Below are 6684 nucleotides of genomic sequence, written 5' to 3'. Positions count from 1 at the left end.
CGATCGTGCACAGGACTCTTACTCTTTCTTACCCCGACCTGAACTCAGGCTTACCGCTCGCAGCTCATTTTTCCTACCCCGAGTATCAGTTCGTGGTTACCGCCAGGGAGGTTAAAGGGGTTCTGCGGGGGGGGGGGGGTGCTGAGGGTAAAAAAAGACACTTACCTGGGGCTTCTATCAGCCCACTGTAGCAGTAATGTCCCATGCCGTTCTCCGGCCCCGGTCTAGTGTGGTATGCTTTCCAACTGCGGCTGCGCGGCCATGGCCGAGCACCTGCTCGCTCCCGCTCGCGTCATCGGAAGCTTACTGGCAGGCGCAGTACAAGAAACAGTTGTCCTGCGCTGTAAGCTTCCGATGACGCTAGTGGGAGGGCGCATTATTCGTCTTGCTAGACAAAAAACTGCCTGGTGCCGGCGGCGGGGAACAGCTGATCGGAGGAGGACGGCGTGGGACATGACTGCTACAGGGGGCTGATAGAAGCCCCAGGTAAGTGTCTTTTTTTACCCTTAGCATGACCCCCCCCACCGATCCCCTTTAAAGTATTCACTCCGACATCCTGACCATCTTTTTTAGCCACTTAACTCAAACTGGACGTCTATATATGTCCAGTGTAGTTGTGGTGAGTGCACCACCAGTTTGTTATTAAATGCGGCACGTGATATCATTTTAAACAAAGCGAATTTAGAATACATTTTGGTGTGTTTTAAAGAGAGTCTGAAGCTATATTAAAAATGGCTTTATAGCTTATATTCAGCAGGGGCATGTTTGCCCGTGCTAAAACGCCGCTATCCCGCGGCATAACGAGGGGTCTTTACCCCCCAAATCCCCCCTGCAAAATCCACAACTTTCTTGGTCATGGATTTTGCTGCCCCTGTGCGCTTCCGTGTGAAGCAGGGCTATGAGCTGCAGCCCTGCCTCACACGCGTCTATAAGCGGCGGATCTCCGCCTCTCCCCCGCCCCTCTCAGCCTGCCTTTACTGGGAGAGGCGGAGATCCGCCGCTGATAGACGCGTGTGAGGCAGGGCTGCAGCTCATAGCCCTGCCTCACACGGATGCGCTTCCCGGTGGTAGCAGAGGGGATTTGAGGGGTAAAGACCCCTCGTTATGCCGCGGGATAGCGGCGTTTTAGCTAAAAAGCCATTTTTAATGGCTCTCTTTAAAGCTTGGACACTTATCACATAAAAAATAGGTAGGAACCAACTCAATCCAACATAAAAAGTAATTTTCAACATTATGATCAGAGAAAAGTATTAGTAAAACTACACAAGACATTTGTGGTAACATTTTAACCGTGATTATTAGTAGAATAGATTTTAGGGTGTTTTGGGGTTAAGGGCCATGGATTGTGTATTATTTTTAGTGACAAACTGAATCAAAGACAATAAAATTTTCATATAGTTTGTACCAAAATAAGACTCGTAAAATGAACACTTTCATGTAGCATGAACGCTAACAGATTTTAAATACTTTAAAGGAAACCCGAGGTGAGAAGGATATGGAGTATCTCATTGTATTTCATTTTAAATAATGCACATTGGCTGGTTGTCCTGCTGATCCTCTGCCTCTATTACTTTAAGCCATAGACCCTGAACAAGCATGCAGATCAGATGTCTATGACAAATCTGACATGATTAACTACATGCTTGTTTCAGGTGTGTGATTCAGACTCTACTGACCAGAAAGATCAGCTGGACTGCCAGGCAACTGGTATTGTTTAAAGTGAATGTTTACCAAGTTAAAAATAAAAAAGTCAGATACTCACCGAAGGAGAGGAAAGGCTCGGTCCTAATGAGCCTTCCCTCCCCTCTCCCGGTGCCCGGTCCCGCGCAGGATCCCCCGTGGCAGTATTCGACCACTTCGGTCAAATACTGCCACTTCCGCAGCCGAAGTGAGCTTTCGGAAGCCTTCGGGAGCACTCGGGCTTCCGAAGACGGGCCGCTCCATACTACGCATGCGCCAGCGCCCTCTATGACGCACTCGCGCTTGCGTAGTATGGAGCGGCCCGTCTTCGGAAGCCCGAGTGCTCCCGAAGACCTCCGAAGTCCCTGCGGCGGCGGACGTGAATGGGGGAGCCAGCGCAGCACCGAGGGCACCAGAAGAGGAGAGGGAAGGCTCATTAGGACCGAGCCTTCCCTCTCCTTAGGTGAGTATCTGACTTTTTTATTTTTAAATTGGTAAACACTGGCTTTAAAAGGAAATAGGGCAGCTTCCATAGGTCTCACGCCTTGGGTTCCATTTATACAACTGATGTGAGAGGTATATCCAATCTCCAATCTCCACCTCCCACCCCCTCCCAACCAGCTCCTCCTCCACCCTATCCTCCCCTCACATCCTTCACTCCTACTACCACCGCGGAAGTCAACCACCTACTGCAGACTTCCCATACCACTACTTCGCCCCTTGACCCCATCCCTTCTGATTTACTCCAGCCTCACTTCACGGAATTGGCCCCAGTCCTCACTACCCTGTTCAACCTCTCCCTATCCACAGGCACCTGCCCCTCAGACTTCAAGCAGGCCACTGTACTACCCCTGCTCAAGAAACCCTCCCTCGACCCCTCGCTACCCTCTAACTACCGTCCTATCTCCCTCCTCCCCTTTGCCTCAAAGCTCCTGGAGCGTCTGGTTCACAAACGCCTGACCCAGTACCTCAATGCCAACTCACTCCTAGACCCACTGCAATCTGGATTTCGGCCTGCCCACTCAACCGAAACTGCTCTCACCAAAGTGGTCAATAACCTTGCCTTAGCTAAAGCTGAAGGTAAATACTCCATTCTCCTCCTCCTTGACCTTTCAGCAGCTTTTGACACAGTAGATCATCCCCTACTCCTCCAGTCCCTCCAGTCCTTGGGCATTCACGATCTCGCCCTGTCCTGGCTTTCATCCTACCTCTCCAACCGCTCCTTCACGACCGCCTTCAATGAGTCCTCGTCCACCCCCAACCACCTCTCGGTGGGAATCCCCCAAGGTTCGGTCCTTGGCCCCCTACTGTTCACGCTATACACATCCTCCATTGGCAAGGTTATCTCCTCCATGGGTTTTAACTATCATCTGTATGCAGATGACACCCAGATCTACCTCCACACCCCTGACATATCCACCACTACCATGGACAAGGTCTCCTCCTGCCTATCAGCCATCTCCTCCTGGATGTCCGCTAGGTTCCTGAAACTAAATCTAGACAAAACGGAATGTATAATTTTCCCACCCCGGCCATCCACGAACCTCCCAGATGTGCATGTCACTGTTAACCACACTACCATTCGCCCTACCTCTCAAGCCCGTTGTCTGGGTGTCACCCTGGACTCCGCACTCTCCTTCACTTCCCACATCCAAAACCTCACAAAGTCCTGCAACTTCCACCTTCGTAACATCTGTAAGATTCGCCCTTTCCTGACCTCTGCCACCACCAAACTCCTCATCCATGCCCTCATAATTTCCCGCCTTGACTACTGCAATGCCCTGCTGTCTGGTCTCCCTATGACCCGAACAGCCCCACTGCAGTCCATCATGAATGCGGCAGCCAGAATTATCCACTGCTCCCATCGCTCCACCATGGCAGATCCCCTCCTAGAATCCCTCCACTGGCTTCCTATCCAGTCCAGAATCAAATTCAAGATACTGTGTCTGACCTACAAATCTGTCCACAAAACGTGTCCAACCTACATTTCCGATCTTACTCAGAGGTACACACCTAGCCGCTCACTCCGCTCTTCCAATGAACTTCGCCTTACCGCCCCCCGCATCACCCAGTCCCATGCACGCCTCCAGGACTTCTCAAGAGCTGCTCCAACACTATGGAACTCCCTACCTCCACCCATTAGGGCAGCCCCCTCCTTCAACATCTTCAAGAAAGCCCTCAAAACTCACCTTTTCACTCTGGCCTACTACCCCTCACAAGTGCTCTAGACCTACAGCTGAACTCTGGTCCCCTACCGTTCGTGTCCTTACCTCTCCCTCTAGATTGTAAGCCTTTGGGCAGGGTCCTCCTCCTTTTGTGTCCTACCTGATCATGCACCTCCATTACTGTGAACCCATGCTATGCATCTGAGTGAACCCAACTTGCCTAATCTCCATGCTCAATCCAATGACTAAGCATTACCTGGCACTCATACTGTGCCGTGTGATCTGGTTTTCTATTATTCCTGTATTGTCATATTGCTGTATGTCACCCCTAAATATTGTCTGTAACCTAAATTAATGTTCAGCGCTGCGTAATATGTTGGCGCTTTATAAATACAATAAATAAATAATAAATAAATAATAAATATATGGAGGCTGCCATATTTATTTCCTTTTAACCTCCCTAATGTTCAATTTCCCCAGGATATCTGTGCAAAAGGTGATCCAATTAATTTTCATAACCTTTTTTTTCCTGTAACTTGCCAAAATGTGTCAAGCAAGGGTCTAGTATACAGTCATAGGCGTCGCTAGCCCTAAAGGTCCGTAGCACGTGCTACAAATCTAATTGGGAGTGCTCCGTATCTCCCCTGATACTTCCACCAAATTAAATAGTCCCACTCTCAGGATGGGGGACTGTTGCTGTGACCGTCTGTTAATATCACCCAGTACAGTTTAGCTGAGCGGAAGGATACATTTTGCATGGCTGTGTATGCATTTCAATACTGTTCCCAGCATGTTTTATGCATACATCCGCCCCGCAGTCATAATACTTTACCTACCGCCATCCTCATACTTCCGCATTAGTGCCCCCTTGTGGTTTCCAGCGATATAACACATGGGACACGTGTGACGTCATGTGACACATGCACCCCACATGCTATATGCCAGTAGTGATGTGGGCCCAGAATGTGGAAGTACGGCTGACACTAGTGGCCGGCGTGTAGAGTGATTCAGTCTATTCTGGTTAGCCTTTTGTCAATCCTGTGTTTTGTACAGCCGTGCCTGTGCAGGAAGCTGGATGCACGATAGGCTCCATACCACTGCCCAGCCGCGGGGGTTCAGCACAGCCATGCTCGTGCCACAAGAGGAGCACAGCCCTAACATTCCAGAGGGTCCCGGGCAGAGGCGGAGGTCCTGGAGGATCCCGCTCCATAGGTATTTAATTTTTCAGCCGATGTTCTCACAGGCAACAGTACACACACCTCAGCACAATTGCGAGCCATGGTGGAATACAGTGACACACAGGGCTGGGCCGAGGCAGAGGCGAAAGAGGCTCCAGCCTCAGGGCGCATAGTAGGAAGGGGCGCACAACTCACTCAGCTATCATTCCCCTATTGTGTTTGGAGCAGAAAGAAATAAGAAAAGGGGATACATGGCAGTGACTGCAAGCCAGATAACTAGACCTTGGGGTCCCTCATAGTCTAATAGCAATCAGAGTGTGACCGTGACGGTTGGGGTGGGAGGGATGGAGGGGCGCACTTTGATGTACCAGCCTTGGGTGCTGGAGGACCTTGTTCCGGTGACGTAGTGACATTTTTTGCAACTTTATCAGATTTTTCAACCGGTTGCACTTATTTATAGGTATAGCTATCAGAAAGTGCAACCTAACCATTGACTTCAACCTATCTGTATCACAAGATGCAGCCCAACCAAACCCTATTCTCACACAGACCCCTCCCCTCTTGCTCAACTAATAACCCCCCCCCCCGGAGGGAACAATCCCCCCTCTTGCTCAACTAATAAGTCCAGGGATGCTCTCAACTTCAAATTCGGATGAAATTCAAATAGGGTTATTCGAATTTCACCATACTAATTACAGCAGCTGTGCGGGTGGCCGAGGGGGGGGGGGTTTAATCTTACCCATCAGCCGTCTTCTTCGTCCGTCCCTCGGCGCCTCCCACGCTGTGTTCCAATCTGGCGTCACGTGACTATACACTTCCTCCTTCAACCCGGAATGGCAGCGTGGGAGGCGCCGAGGGACGAGTGAAGAAGATATCTGATGGGTAAGATTAACCCCCCCTCGGCCACCCGCACAGCTGCTGTATTTAGTAGGATGAAATTCAAATAACCCTATTCCAATTTCATACGAATTTGAAGTTTAGGGCATCCCTGGTAATACCACCCCCCCCCCCCCCCCCCCAGGGAACAATCCCCCTCTTGCTCAACTAAGAACCCCCCTGGAGGGAACAATCCTCCCTTCTTGCTGAACTAATAGCCCCTCCCCCCATCCCTGGAGGGAACAATCCCCCTTCTAGCTCAATGGGATCTGTGGTTGCAAAAAATTACCTGCGTGTCAACAGAGAGAAGCCACGCCTACGCAGTCATACACTGTCCTCTATGGCAAGTTGCACAGTATAATGGGTTGCAGAGGCGTAGCAATAGCCATATCAGCGGTTTCCTTTTAAACAATACCAGCTTCTTGGCAGTCCTGCTGATCTCTTTGGCTGCAGTAGTGGCTGAATCACACACCTGAAACAAGCATGCAGCAAATCCAGTCTGACTTCAGTCAGAGCACCTGATCTGCATGCTTGTTCAGGGGCTGTGGCTAAAAGTACTAGAGACACAGGATCAGCAGGAGAGTCAGGCAACTGGTATTTTATTTTAAAAGGAAAAATCCATATCCTTCTCAGTTTATGTTCCGTTTAATGTATTCACCATTAAAGTGAATGTTTACCATTTTAAAAATCAAAAAGTCAGATACTCACCTAAGGAGAGGAAAGGCTCGGTCCTAATGAGCCTTCCCTCTCCTCTCCCGGTGCCCGGTCCCGTGCAGGATCCCCCG

The sequence above is a fragment of the Hyperolius riggenbachi genome, chromosome 9 (genome assembly GCF_040937935.1).
Source record: "Hyperolius riggenbachi isolate aHypRig1 chromosome 9, aHypRig1.pri, whole genome shotgun sequence".
Taxonomy (NCBI): Eukaryota; Metazoa; Chordata; class Amphibia; order Anura; family Hyperoliidae; genus Hyperolius; species Hyperolius riggenbachi.
Note: the sequence above shows the minus strand (reverse complement) of the source record.